At 48.4% G+C, this 15639-nt stretch overlaps 1 protein-coding gene across 4 annotated transcripts in view; it reads left to right on the forward strand.

The window, feature by feature from the left end:
* The window catches only part of LOC140426175 (very long chain fatty acid elongase 1-like), a 124214-nt gene that overhangs the window by 68550 nt on the left and 40025 nt on the right, over positions 1 to 15639 (forward strand). For all 4 annotated transcript variants that reach the window (XM_072510612.1, XM_072510613.1, XM_072510614.1 and 1 more), the window contains one exon: positions 9044 to 9152. The gene's annotated coding sequence lies outside the window, so the exon portion shown is untranslated. The remainder of the gene's footprint in view (positions 1 to 9043; positions 9153 to 15639) is intronic.

Consider the following 15639-nt stretch of genomic DNA (forward strand, 5'->3'; position numbering starts at 1 on the left):
CCCCAAACCAACAGAATAGGTTTAAGTACAAATGAACAATTGGCACCTTTTTTTTCCACCGACCATCAAACTGGGTTCCAGCAATTCAGAATGTCTGTCACTCGTTCCTGAAGTCTGGGCCTTTACACTTCAGACTCTTGTTAGATTTGAATGGGGGGGGCTCAAAATTGACGAGGGCAGGTTTGAAATCTTGAATCAAATGGGCAGCACAGTAGCATAGTGGTTAGCACAGTTGCTTCACAGCTCCAGGGTCCCAGGTTCGATTCCTGGCTTCGGTCACTGTCTGTGTGGAGACTGCATGTTCTCACCGTGTCTGCATGGGTTTCCTCCAGGTGTGCCGGTTTCCTCCCACAGTCTAAAGATGTGCAGGTTAGGTGGATTGGCCATTCTAAATTGCCCTTGGTGTCCAAAAAGGTTAGGTGGAGATAAAGGGGATAGGGTGGAGGTGTGGGGCTTGAGTACCGTGCTCTTTCCAAAGGGCCGGTGCAGACTTGATGGGCTGAATGGCCTCCTTCTGCATTGATCTATGAAATGGAGTGCTATTTCTTAAGGTGAGGGAGATGTTGCATGAACTGAACACTTGTGTGTATATATAAACTTTTAAAATTCTGTCAATTAGTAAATTCTGGACAAACATGACTTTGGTAATTTGTGTTTGTAATCTGTTTGTTACTAGGGTTTAGGGTTTTGGGACTGTATCCTAGCAATAGTATATTTGTAATGATATTGCAGTGCTTTTTTTTTTTAGGTAAACCCTGTTTAGCCTCCTCCATTCCCAGACAAAGCTCTGGTGTGTTTTCTTTTTTGCTAGAGTCCTTCAGTATTAGCTTTTCCACAGAGCTCTGATTTGGTTAAATCATTGGTTAATCATGTAATTAATGCTGCTCAATTTAAAAACCCTTCTGTTGGATCTGCTCGCTTTCTTTCACGCTCTCTTTTGACTGTGTGGAGGGAGGGGGGTCATAGTTTGCAAATTTCTTACACTTGGAAATCTGACTGCCAAATTTGGCCCTGGCCACGCACGTGTTTCAGCATACATTGCTGGATAGCTGCCAGGCAGAGTAGGATTAACCTCTCATCTCCCAGTAGCATCCATTCAGCAGTGAGCAGGGCCAAGGATTGCGCGTGGGACTTTCTGGTGGTCTTGGTCAATGTAGCTTACTGATTTCTAACCAGCTAGTGGTGTGTTTCAGTGATGTAACTTCCTAGCTTATTGGAAATGTAGGACATGACTCGCTTTTATTTTTGAACCTGGTGACGTAAATGATACAGATCCACCCCATGTGGTTTTGCTTAGTGTTCCTGTTTGCACACTTTTTTTTGGTGTAAACTCTCTGAACTTGTGCTTTCTCTCTGCAAAATGCCTGCTTTGTACTGCAACTGCATGTTTAGATTTTGTAAGATGAAGACTTGTTTGTTTATTTATTGGGTACTGGAAATGAGCATTGCAATAAGTAGAGCCGTGAGGTTAAAACAACCATTTTTCTGCACGGACCGCCCATGATTTTGGTTCTGTATATTTTGTGTAGAGCTGCAAAGTTTATGCTTGTAGTTGCAGGTTTGATGAAAACTGAACCACTGGATACACCTTGTGGCCCATCTTAATTGGTCCATTCAGAACACAATTTTTTTTTGTTCCTTCCTCCTTGTTGCATCTGATATTTTAAATATGGCCAAGATTTCAAGTTGCTTGCTTGCTGTGTGGAGAATTGCCAAGTTACTATTTGGTGGATTTGCCATTTACCTTCGCCACAGATGCTGCCAGAAGTCCCCCCCCCCCCCCCCCCCCCCCGTCCCGTCCCGTCCCCGTCCCAGCACTTTCTTTCTGATTTCCAGCATCCACACCAGTACTTCACTTTTATGTTTTCCCTTCCACTGTTTTAATATTCACTGTTAACCTTTGCCGTAGCACTTCTATGGGCCTTGAGCTCCAGTCTTTCCTCCTAACTCTGACCCTTTTGGCATTGGGGATTTGCCTTGTATGTAACAGCAGCTCTGTTTTAATGTCTCCACGTGGCTGGAAGATGGACCATTTCGGGAGCAAATAATAGATTGGAGTCCTGCAGTGCAATTTGGACAGAATTGACGTCTAACCCTGTGGAGTAACCAGGATTAAGACTGTCCTCATTGTCTGCTTGTGAATACTGAATTTAATGTTGCTGAAAAGAGACTTGTTGCTAAAGTGTTTTGTGCTCACCAGGGCATATGTAAGAATTCCAAATTTTAGCCCAATCACGGAATCCAATCTGACCAACTTTTGTTTTTGGCTTGGCAAGAGCAGGTTCGTGGGGTGGTGTTGTACTCCTATATGTGTTATGGGTAACTGAAGGAACATGCTGTTTGATGTTTAAAATGTATGGCCCGTGTACCTGTCACACTTGCACTGAAATTAATTCATGACTTGACTGTGGTAGGCATAGTAGCAGCAAGAAAGTGCTTGCCTGTCAAAGGTAGTTTTTAGGTCGACTTCCAGGTCTGAAGTGGTGGCCTTTGGGGCATTTTGTGTTTCTGATCAGGATTGCTGTTGTCTCACAGGATAACTTTGAGGCTCTCTTTTCTGTGTCAAGCTTGCAAGATACGCAAATGGCTAGGGTCCCATTTGAGAATCTTGAGCGCCCGGTGAAATGATGCCCTATTTGAGTTCTGCACAGCATGAACTGGCCAAATTGTTGCGTTAATATAGCCAGTTTTTGGTGAGTTTTCCCAGGTACCTGGTGAATGATTTCTTCAAGACTGCAATGCCCTTGTGCTTAATTACAGGCAAGCTTATGAGCTGCTGAAGGAAAGCCATTTGCATTATGTCACTCATGGGCAATATGTCACTCGTGGGCAATATAGATGAGCCCTACTACTTTCTTGAATATCCCTTTTAAAAAAAAATTAGAGTACCCAATTATTTTTATTTTAGATTTCTTTTCCAATAAGGGGCAATTTTAGAGCGGCCAATCCACTTAACCTGCACATCTTTTGGATTGTGGGGTGAAACCCACAACAGGCATGGGGAGTATGTGCAAACTCCACACGGACAGTGACCCAGGGCCGGGATTCGAACCCGGGTCCTCAGCGCTGCAGTCCCAGTGCTAACCACTGCGCCACATGCTACCCCTCTCTTGAATATTTCTGATATGTAGATAATACATTATGATCTGAATATCCAGCTGGAAGAATTTTGAATACGTCACATCACATGTACAAATTCTTTTTTTGAGACGCGAGCAGTTTGTGCACCCTTTCCTAGATGGCCTACTTGGAAATCTGTTAGGGCTCTTCTACTGCAAGCATATATAGCTGCATGGAGCATAAGATTGGCCTGATCAGCAATCTTGAAAATAGAGCCCTAGCCATTTGCTCACCTCAAAAGCTTGATGCAGAAATAGTGCATCAAAACTATCCTGACCAGATCATTGTTCCCTGTGTATCTTGACCAGACCATTGTTCCCTGTGTAACAAAAAAAACACTCAATTGGACCAAAGGCTGTCACTCTTAGAGACTTTGCTTGGTCTACCTCAAAACCCGGGAAAGGCAAGTACCTCGTCTCCACTTGAAATGAAAATCGTTTATTGTCACAAGTAGGCTTTAAATGAAGTTACTGTGAAAAGCCTCTAGTCGCCACATTCTGGTGCCTGTTCGGGGAGGCTGGTACGGGAATTGAACCATGCTGCTGGCCTGCCTTGGTCTGCTTTCAAAGCCAGCTCTTTAGCCCTGTGCTAAACCAGCCCCTGGACCAGCACTTGAACAGGTCAAGCAAGCCATTTCACACTGCTACAATGCATCAGCTTGTGAGTGGCCTGCCTACCCCAGATTTGAGCAACATCATGCATAAATTTCAGTGCCATACCAGATGTAGACATGTCCTGATTATTGGCGGTTATCATTGTTTGCAACACCGATTACATGGCCCTTCATGCCTGCGTTGTCTGAAACCAGCCTGATCTCATTTTTGAGCACATTACAGCACCAGCTGCATAATCCAGGCATGTGATTAATGAGGTGAGGCAGTAAGTTCCAGACCCCAACGTTCTTGAGTGGAAACTTATTTCCTCATCTCCTCTAATCCTTCTACCAGTCACTTTAAAACTATGCCCCTAGTGCCGCTAAAACAAATGGATCTTTCCCATCCTCTCTGTCCAGGTCCCTCAATTTTATGAATCTCAATCCAATCTCCCTCGGCCTCCTTCCCTTCAGGAGAACAACCCCAGCCTATCCAGTCTTTTCTCATAGCTGCAATTTAACTCCTGGCAGCACTCTCAAATCTTCTCCGTTGCTGTGCTGTTCTGTCCTGTTCTGTCTAGCTTGAGCAATTATATTGGTTCTATAATGAGGAGACCAGCCGAGTTGCGGCCTCTCCCTGCTCTCATTTTATCCCACTACTTTTTTTTAATTTTTAAAATATGTTTTTATTAAGAATTTTTCAACAAAATATTTTCCACCTTACAAACAACCCCCCCCCCCCCCGCCATTACAAAGAAAAGAAAAATAACTTGTGTGGCAAGACATGAACATGGCAAGTCAATAAGATACAGAACTTTGTACATTGGAATCTTCCCGTACGTGTCAGTTTCCGGATCATTCATGTGTTTTCTTGCTCAAATGCCCCCCAGCGGAACCCCCCCCCTCACTCTCCTCGAATGAGCCCCCCCCCCCCCCCCGGGTTGCTGTTGCTGCTGTCCGACCTTCATCTAACGCTCCGCGAAATGGTCTAGGAACGGTTGCCACCGCCTGTAGAACCCCTGCGCAGACCCTCTCAAGGCAAACTTTATCCTTTCCAACTTGATAAACCCTGCCATATCATTTATCCAGGCCTCCACGCTGGGGGGCTTCGCCTCCTTCCACATTAGCAAGATCCTTCGCCGGGCTACTCGGGACGCAAAGGCCAGAATGCCGGACTCTTTCGCCTCCTGCACTCCCGGCTTGTCCACTACTCCAAATAGTGCAAGCCCCCAGCTTGGCTTGACCCGGACTTTCACCACCTTAGATACTGTTCCTGCAACTCCCCTCCAGAACCCCTTCAGTGCCGGGCATGACCAAAACATATGGACATGGTTCGCCGGGCTTCCCGAGCACCTCCCACATCTGTCCTCCACCCCAAAGAACCTACTCAGCCTCGCCCCCGTCATATGCGCTCTATGAACCACCTTAAATTGTATCAGGCTAAGCCTGGCACACGAGGAAGAGGAATTAACCCTGCTTAGGCCATCAGCCCATAGCCCCTCCTCAATCTCCTCCCCCAGCTCCGCTTCCCACTTACCCTTCAGCTCCTCTACCAAAGCCTCCCCCTCTTCTTTCATCTCCTGGTATATCGCCGACACCTTGCCCTCTCCGACCCAAATGCCCAAAATCACCCTGTCTTGAATCCCCTGTGCTGGGAGCAGCGGGAATTCCCTCACCTGCCGCCTCACAAACGCCCTCACTTGCATGTACCTGAAGGCATTTCCCGGGGGTAGTCCAAATTTCTCCTCCAGCGCCCCTAAGCTCGCAAACGTCCCATCGATGAACAGGTCCCCCATTCTTCTAATCCCTGCCCGATGCCAGCTCTGAAACCCTTCATCCATCCTTCCTGGGACAAACCGATGGTTATCTCTGATCGGGGACCACACCGAGGCTCCCATCGCACGCCTGTGCCGTCTCCATTGCCCCCAGATCTTTAGCGTTGCCGCCACCACCGGGCTCGTGGTATACCTTGTCGGTGAGAGCGGCAGCGGTGCTGTCACCAGCGCCCCCAGGCTCGTTCCTTTGCAAGACGCCATCTCCAACCTTTTCCACGCCGCCCCCTCTCCCTCCATCACCCACTTACGGATCATTGCCACGTTGGCTGCCCAATAATAACCACCCAAATTCGGCAACGCCAACCCTCCTCTATCTCTGCTACGCTCCAAGAACCCCCTCCTTACCCGCGGGAGGCATTGGAATACAAAAAGAAATCTCGGGAGGACCCCCATTTTAACCGACTGTACCCTACCCGCCAGCGAGAGTGGCAACATGTCCCATCTTTTAAAATCCTCCTCCATCTGTTCCACCAACCGCATCAAATTAAGTTTGTGCAGTGCCCCCCAGCTCCTAGCTACCTGAATCCCCAAGTATCGAAAGCTCCTTTCCGCCCTCTTCCCTGGTCCCCCGGATGGATCAAAAAGAGCTCACTCTTTCCCACATTGAGCTTATAGCCCGAAAAGTCTCCAAACTCCCGTAGGATCTGCATTACCTCAACCATCCCCTCCACTGGATCCGTCACATACAGCAACAGGTCGTCTGCGTACAGCGAGACTCTATGTTCCTCTCCTCCTCGAACCACCCCTTTCCATTTCCCCGACTCCCTTAACGCCATGGCCAAAGGTTCAATTGCTAATGCAAACAGCAGAGGGGACAGGGGGCACCCCTGCCTCGGTGCAGCCGGAAATACTCCGACCTCCGTTGGTTCGTGACCACACTCCCCACCGGGGCTTTATACAGGAGCTTAACCCAACTAATAAACCCTCCCCCGAACCCATACCTCTTCAACACTTCCCAGGGATACTCCCACTCTACCCGATCAAAGGCCTTCTCCGCGTCCATGGCTGTCACTATCTCCGCTTCTCCCTCCACCGATGGCATCATTATCACATTTAGGAGCCTTCGCACATTAGTGTTTAACTGCCTACCCTTTACGAATCCCGTCTGGTCCTCGTGAATCACCCCCGGGACACAGTCCTCAATCCTCATGGCCAACATTTTTGCCAGCAACTTAGCATCTACATTAAGGAGCGAGATCGGTCGATACGACCCACATTGTAGTGGGTCCTTATCCTGCTTCAAGATCAAAGAGATCGTCGCCTCCGACATTGTCGGGGGCAGGGTCCCCCCCTCCCTTGCCTCTTTGAAGGTCCTTACCAGCAACGGGGCTAACGGGTCTACATACTTCCTGTAGAACTCCACTGGGAACCCACCCGGCCCCGGGGCCTTCCCTGCCTGCATGCACCCCAGACCTTTAACCAGCTCCTCCACCCCAATTGGCGCCCCCAAACCAACCACCTCCTGCACCTCCACCCTTGGGAACCTCAATTGGTCCAAGAATCGCCGCATCCCTCCCCTCTTTTCCCCCTGGGGGCTGGGACCTATACAGTTCCTCGTAAAAGGCCTTAAAAGCCTCATTCACTTTCCCTGCACTCCGCACCGTGGTTCCCCTGCCATCTTTGATTCCGCCTATTTCCTTTGCTGCCATCCTCTTACGGAGCTGGTGTGCCAGCATCCGGCTCGCCTTCTCCCCATATTCATATATCGCCCCCTGTGTCTTCCTCCACTGTGACTCTGCCTTCCCGGTGGTCAACAGGTCGGACTTCGTCTCTCCCTGAGTAGTCCCCCATCAGGAGCCTCTGCATAGCTCCTGTCCACCCTTAAAATCTCCCCCACTAACCTCTCCCTTTCCCTGCCCTCTCTCTTCACCCTGTGAGCCCTGATGGAGATTAACCACCGCCTTCAGCACCTCCCATACTACTCCCACCTGCACCTCCCCGTTGTCGTTGGCCTCCAGATACCTTTCAATACCCCCCCCGCACACTTCCTCGTCTGCCAGCAGTCCCACATCCAACCTCCACAACGGGTGTTGGTCCCTCTCCTCCCCCAGCTCCAGCTCCACCTAGTGCGGGGCATGGTCTGAAATGGCTATGGCCGAATACTCCGTTCCCTCCACTTTCGGGATCAATGCCCTGCCCAGAACAAAAATTTCTATCCGGGAGTAGGCCTTATGTATGTGAGAGAAAAAAGAAAATTCTCTGGCCAAAGGCCTGGCAAATCTCCACGGATCTACTCCCCCCATCTGATCCATAAACCCCCTAAGCACCTTGGCCGCAGCCGGCCTCTTCCCTGTCCTAGATCTGGAACGATCTAACGCTGGGTCCAGCACCGTGTTAAAATCCCCACCCATTATCAAGCTCCCTACATCCAGGTCCGGAATACACCCCAACATCCGTTTCATGAATCCAGCATCGTCCCAGTTCGGGGCATATACATTCACCAGTACCACCTCCGTCCCCTGCAACCTACCGCTCGCCATCACGTATCTGCCTCCCTTGTCCGCTGCTATGTTCTTGGCCTCAAACGACACCCACTTTCCCCCCAGTATTGCCACCCCTCTATTCTTCGCATCCAGCCCTAAATGGAACACCTGTCCCACCCATCCCTTCCTTAACCTGACCTGATCTGCCACCTTCAGATGTGTCTCCTGCAGAATGACCACGTCTGCCTTCAGTCCCTTTAGGTGCGCGGACATTCGGGCCCTCTTAACCGGCCCATTTAGGCCTCTCACATTCCACGTGATCAGCCGGATTGGGGGGGTTACCCCCCCCCCCCAAGCCAACTAGCCATCTCCTATCTTAGGCCATTTTATCCCTCTACTAATAAATGATTTGCCAACCTATCCTGTCTCTCTTCTTCCTCCAATTTGATCTGTATCTTCCGTCCTTCCATTTATGTGTAATCTTTTGCCTTGTTGACTTCCTCAAATGCATCCCACTTCTGGCATGAATTCCATTTTGCCACTCTGGCCATGAGCAACACTTAATGATCACTCCACTAATATCCATTTATGATGAACAGTCAAGCTCCCATGCGGCTCAGTGCGGAGTGACCTATTTAGAAGCAGGGGCCCATTCTCTGCAAACCAAAGGAATACGTCCAAGCCTTGAACATTTTTCAATTAGCTTTGGGTGCATATAGTTTTCACATCATGCCATGGCAACAGCTGAGCGAATGCACTGTCTGATCACTCGGCAGTCTGTTCTCCTGTGGTATAAATCGTGATTGTTTGAAATTCAGCATTCTTGTATTGACTTTAAAAAAAATTTTTGAGTGAAAGATGAAAAGCTTTGGCAAATCTGTCATAGTCCATCCATGGAGTAAATGTTAAAAATCGGGGGTTGTGTGGATTGGGCGAAGTGAGTTAGATGGTGATATAAATGTGCAAGATCAATTTTGTACTAAGTCCATTAGTGAACTGTACTGGACTGAACTACTGGACAAAATTGCATCCAGCCCACCCTGTTCTCATTTCAAATATATTTTGTCTTCCAGGTTTCTAGCTAAACACTGGTCAGGAGACAACTGTCAGCCCCTTGAATTGTTGAGTCCCCAGCTCCATTCTTGGTGTTTCAATCCGTGGACACAACTTGTACCTAAAAAGGTTAGTACAAGCTTGTTAACTATCAGTTTAGCATTTCTTTTAACTATTTTGAAGCCCAGTGGTCTGGGGAGACTGATTTTGTTTTTTTAAGATGGCTATGGATCATGTTAAATTTTACTATCTGTTTTTAATGGGAATCTTGTGGATGTCGAATTAGCTGTGGATTGTTCTACCAAAAGGCTAATGGCCTCCTGTGGTTCTAAAGCAAAAGGCACATTAATGAATCTTCTGGGGTGGGGGTTCTATTGCATTAAGGGAAATATCTATCCAGTTCTGGTGATTTTCCAATACCCACATGGCGCCCACTCATATACACAACATATTCAACTCCTGGCAGCACGGTGGCGCAGTGGCTAGCACTGCTATCTCACGGTGCTGAGGTCCCAGGTACAATCACGGCTCTGGGTCACTGTCCGTGCGGAGTTTGCACATTCTCCTAGTGTTTGCGTGGGTTTCACCCCGACAACCCATAAGATGTGCAGGGTAGGTGGATTGGGCATGCTGAATTGCCTCTTAAGTGGAGAAAACATATTTAAAAACAATAAATAAATATTCAACTCCATTTTTTTGATGGATGTTCCTTTAATGCCAATGGTGTTGCTGCCAGCGTCAAAATAATTCAGTTTTGGACTTTTGGGTGGTGAAATGTAGGGGGAAACGTGCACAAGGTGGCTCCTGCTAGAGGACTGTACTTTTGGCCCCTTTTTATTAGTATCAGGGGGTGTTTTGTTTTACAAACCCAGATAGCTAATGGAATAAGGATCCTGTATGACTGAAATTCCCAGAAACGTCCGGGGAAAGAAGGTGGACAGTAGAAGTTGACAAGTCCTCTGAGTTTGTCGACGGGTAAAATGGTGGAGTCAGCCTCTGGGGTTCCTGCAACGCCACTAATGGCCAAGGTGCTTTCTTGTCCCCTGTCGACTTGATAAACAGATTGTGTCAGAGGACCTCTGGAAATCGATAGAAGAAGCCTTGGCCCCATCTGAATGGAAAACCAGTTAAACTCTGGAAGGTCATGGAGCCACAACAAAAGATATGGAAGAGGCACATTTGATCCGATTGCCTCTCTGGAATCCTATTTGGTGGCCAAGTGACGAGGCTAATTTTTAATAATCTTTATTGTCTCAAGTAGGCTTACATTGCAATGAGGTTACTGTGAAAAGCCCCCAGTCGCCACATTCCGGTGCCTGTTCGGGTACACTGAGGGAGAATTCAGAATGTTCAAATTACCTAATAACATGTCTTTCGGGACTAATGGGAGGAAACTGGAGCACCCGGAGGAAACCCGTGCAGACTCCGCACAGACAGTGACCCAGCCAGGAATTGAACTTAGGACCATGGTGCTGTGAAGCCACAGTGCTAACCACTATGCTACCGTGATGCCCTCCACACTGGTGAATAAATTGGTCCAGAAGGTAAAATATTCCTTCAGTTTTTGCCTATTTTCTTTTTCCCAATTAAGGGGCAACTTAGCATGGCCAATCCACCTACATGCACATCTTTGGGATGTGGGGGTGAGACCCACGCAGACACTGGAAGATGTGCAAACTCCACACCGACACAGACAGTGATCTGGGGCCAGGATCGAACCTGGGTCCGAAGCGCCAACTACTGTGCTGCCCTCTCTGGTTACAAGTTGAACTTCGCCATGGCTGAATATTTGCTGGTCAACCCCACCCCTGGGGAGAAGAGGCCAGCTTGAGATGTTACACCTTTCACCTTGCTGAGACTAGCTTTCGCTATTTGGAGGTCTGGGTGGCCCAGAACTGGGCCTCGCTTCATAAAATAAATTACGAGTCTAGTTGACATCAAAATAGAGTTGCCAAGTTGGAATAACCTTTCTCTATCCTTGGCGGATAGGGTTGAGACTATTAAATGAAGGTGCTCCTGAGATTTCCTTTTCTTCTTTCAATGTCTCCCTATTTTTCGCCCCGCATCCTTTTTGTTAAAATCAACAAATTGGCCTCCCTCCTTGGGCAGTGTTGAGGGCCACAAAGAATTGAGCACAAGTTTGTAGAGTAACTTTATTTACATAAATATGTACACCGGACCAATAGTTTACTACTGGTTCCCTTGTTACCACATTGGCCAGCCTTTTCTTTCTTTTTGAAGCGGGTGAATATGCGGGCCTCCCTGACCCTCCGGTCTCTGAATTTTTTTTTGCCAAACCAAAAGAGAAACTGAAACAAAACCACCCCAGCAATATAAAAAAAAGAAAGCAGTCTCTCTCTTTTCAACCCCCCCCCCCCCCCCCCCCCGCCAATATTTAATGGCAATTAACTCTTGAAAGTGGATAATAAACAAACCAAGAATTGTAGTACCCCCACCCCTGAAACTTTCTCCACCACCCTGAAGAAGGATTTTGGTAAAAAGACAGGCAGGCACTGGACGTAGTAACATATTCATTCTAACTGCCTGCACTGGTCCACCAATGACAAGAGGGTGGTTGTTCCACTTTGACAAATCACAAACCAGCCATCATCTTCCCCAGCAGACTAGCAAAAATATTATCTTTGGAGCCCACCCGCCCCAATTGCAAGCCACCCTGCATCCCCAAGTATCGAAAATGGGTTGCCACCAAATGGAATGGCAGTTTCTTTTTTCCCCCCCCCAACCACACACACACACACACACACTCTCCCTGCTGTGAAACCATGAATTACCCACTCTTGCCTAGGTTCAGTTTATACCCTGAGACGTACTGAATCTTTGAAGCAGCTCCATTACACTCCCCACCGACGTGCTCGATTCCGAGATGTACAATAACAGATCTTCGGCATATAAGGAGTCCCTCGGCTCTATCCCACCCACCCTCGTTATCCCCTTCCATAACCCCGAGCTCCTTAGCACGATGGCCAAGGGCTCTGTTAGCCAGTGCAAACAACAGGGGAAGGGCACATGGGGCACCCCATCTCATACCCTGGTGTAGAGCCAAGTACCCTGAATTAATTAGTGCGAACGCTCGCCATCCGCTCCTTGTACAACAGCTGTGTACAACGCCACAAAACTTGGCTTAATTCTAAATCTTTCCAATGCCGCCATCAAATAACCCCACTCTATCCGATCAAATGCCTTCTCTGCATCCGGTGCCACCGCCACCGACTCCTTTCCCTCTGCCGGAGACAGGATCACCGAACAACTGCCTTCCCTTCACGAACCCTGCCTGATCCTTTTTGACTGTCTGGTTCAATCCTTTTTAGGAGACATCCCTGTTAAAATCTTTGCCAATATCTTGGGCATCTATGTTCAGTAGGGCTATGGGCCTATAAAACCCACATTCTACTGGGTCTTTATCCTCCTTTAGCAGCAGGGAAATCAAAACCTGCCCCATCATTTGGACACCCGTGCCTTTCGCATCCTTGAACATTCCCACCATCAGTAGCGCCAGCTTATCCTTGAATTTTGAATTCAACTGGGAACCCGTCGGGTCACGCTGCCGTCTCTGCCTTCATCCTCCCAATTGCCTCCTGCTCTATCCTCTTCACTCAACCTTGGATCCTCCAATCCATCCAGAAAATCCCTTGCCTCTCCCTCCTTCTTCAGTAACTCCGACCTGTTTAACGTCTTATAGAACTCTTCAAATACATGGTGGTGCAGTGGTTAGCACTGCTGCATCACTGCACAGAGGACCCGGGTTTGATTGCAGCCCCGGCGCACTATCCGTGTAGACATTCTCCCCGTGTCTGTGTGGGTCTCGCCCCCACAACCCAAAAAGATGTGCAAACTAGGTGGATTGGCCATCCTTAATTGGGGGAAAAAAATTGGGTATTAATTTATTTTTAAAAAGTACTCTTCAAATACTTTATAGATCTGCACCAGGGTTATCACCAGCTTCCTCATCTTATTCTGAACCCAAAGTATTGCCCTGGCCAGCCAACATATGCCTGCCTTCTCCCCATGCTCACCCCCACCCTTCTCGACTGGTGCACCGGTTTCCCTGTGGACAACTGGTCGCACCTCGCCTGAAGCTACTTCCTCTTGGCCAAGAGGTCCGGGTCCCCCGCATACCTCCCATCCACCTCCAGAATCTCCTCTATCAATTTTTCTCTCTCTCTCTCTCTCTCTCTCTCTCTCTCTCTCTCCAGCTTAGCCTCACCTCCCCCGTTACTGCTGCCTTCAGAGCCACCAAAACCGGCAACTTTCCCATGCAATTAAACTCCGCATAATCCTTGATCACCTTCTCGATCTTATTGAAAAACTGGTCCCCTAACAACCCCACGTCCATTCTCCACCCTAGCCTCTGAACCATCCCCTTCTCAAACCACATCCAATTAATGCGAAGCATGGTCCGAAATTACTATCGCTGAATACTCTGACCTCCTGACCCCAGCCAATAGAGCCTTTCCACCTGTCCGACCTCCTGACCCTAGCCAATAGCGCCTTTCCACCATGAAAAAGTGTATCCTCGAGTAGGGGAGAAGCGCTCTCGCGCCCTGTCCCCTGCCAACCGGGCCAGCGAGCGTGGTCAAGACTTATAGTGTCGGCTTGTGCACCATAGTCCAATCTCATTCCCCTCTTTCTCTCATCACACGCTCTCCCTCCCACACTATGAATTCATGGGTATCCAAATCCGTAATGGTACCCTCTTAACAATCCCCCATCGTCCAGTTGGGCCATATACGCTCCCGAGCGATCAACCTCCCCTCTGACATCCGAGCATCACATATCTGCTCCCCTAGTCCGCTATCCTGCTATCACCTTCTCCATCTGAAATCTTGCCCTCTTGCCTACCAATACCACTACCCTGAGCCCTGCTGTTAAACCCCGAATGGAAATCTTGACTCTCCCAACCCTACCTAGCCTCGCCTGATCTTTCACCCTCAGATGGGTCTCCTGCAGCATCACCATGTTGGCCTTTCAGCTCTTTTGAATGTAAAAACCATCGACCTCTTCGCCTCGAGGCGAACAAAGGTAAACTACCCTTTCCCATCAACCAACCCAAAAACACACCACACGCACACGCATGCACATGCACAATAAACAACCTGAAATTTGAAATAAAATCTATACACACTTGGCTTCCCCTTCCCCTCAGTCCAAAGCCAAACCCCAGATGTCAGAGATACTCTGTGCAGATTTGGATCAATGTCTGCTGGCGGCCATATTTGGGGCATCAGAATTGCTAGAGATGAAGATAGATGTCCTCTCCTTTGTCTTGCAGAGTTCTGCTCGGGTGGAAGTCTCCTACTCTGCCTAGTACCTCTGCTTGGTTGGGTAATCTTATAAGTACACTATTAGAGGGTCATGTGGAGGGGTTCTATCTACAATGGAAGCCATTCATTTCCTTTTTTAAGAAGCGAGTCACCCTCCGCTGTTGGAGTTTAGTTTTTGTCTCCTTTTCTTTTTGTGTATTTGTTTTTGGGTGGTTTTGTTAATAAGTAAACTTCGCCGTAATCTATGGCGTGCAGCCGTAATTTATCTTATCTTCTGTTCCAAGCGAGAATGTTTATCTAGTGTTATCTGTTTCTGGCCTGTTGGTAGGTGGTATTCCTGCAATCATCCTCATCCTCTCATCGACAATGCCATTTCTTTTCCAACCTCCTTTTTTGTCCACTTTACACATGCCTCCGTTTTTATTTACTGGACACCAATCATTCCACTATTCCGGTCTGGCTCTCCTCTGCTTCCTTAAATCCACCTGTTGCAGGTTTGAGCATCATATGCTTTCTGAATGCCTTCGCCATCTATTGCTCTATATCTGACTGGACACCGAGCACCTATTGGACTTTGCCCTCTTATGATAGAACTGCTCACTATTCATCCAAATACAATGATAAAGCCCATTTGCTCTATGCTACCAGCTGTTCCCTCCACCCTTTGCAACAGTTTTCTTGAGAGCTCTGGTGGCGGCAGCTGTGCTGGCATGGAAGGAAACTTCAAATTAGGCCCTTTTTATAACACACAAATCGGACACCAAAGCCACTCCAGGAAATGCCCTCAAACCAGCCTCCGAGCCAGAAAGAAATGATGATAAAAGCAGTGAGAGTCCAGAGAGGGAACATCCAGGCTGCAGACATGAGGAGCATGATATGGTGGACCGAGAGGGATCGCCAGCGGCCACAGACCAGAGCGATCAGATTGCCTCGCTGAAGCAACCCAGAGAACACGAGGGGAAGGTGGAAGATCAGGAGAACAGGTCTCACCAGCAAAATCTGAGGATTGTCAGACGACCGGAGTGCTCAAGAGGACAGAAACTTGACTGTGTCGCCCAGCTGCTCTGAGCTGGCTGAAGCACGTGGTCCTGTAGATGGGAGGGACTGCAAGTAATGGCATACAAGGCACTCTTGGAGGGGAAGGAGAGGGCGGCTAGGCAACAACCGACTCCATACTGGAGGTGGATCGGCGCTACTCCGCAGCCCTGACTGTGGAACTACTGGCAGAGAGGAAAAAGTTACAAATGGAATTTTAACCTGCTCTCCACCGGGAAAGCGGGGGAATGTTTTACGAATACGGAGACCAGGCCAGCCGCCTGCTGACTCAAAAGCTG

The sequence above is a fragment of the Scyliorhinus torazame genome, chromosome 7 (assembly GCF_047496885.1).
Source record: "Scyliorhinus torazame isolate Kashiwa2021f chromosome 7, sScyTor2.1, whole genome shotgun sequence".
In the NCBI taxonomy this organism is placed as follows: Eukaryota; Metazoa; Chordata; class Chondrichthyes; order Carcharhiniformes; family Scyliorhinidae; genus Scyliorhinus; species Scyliorhinus torazame.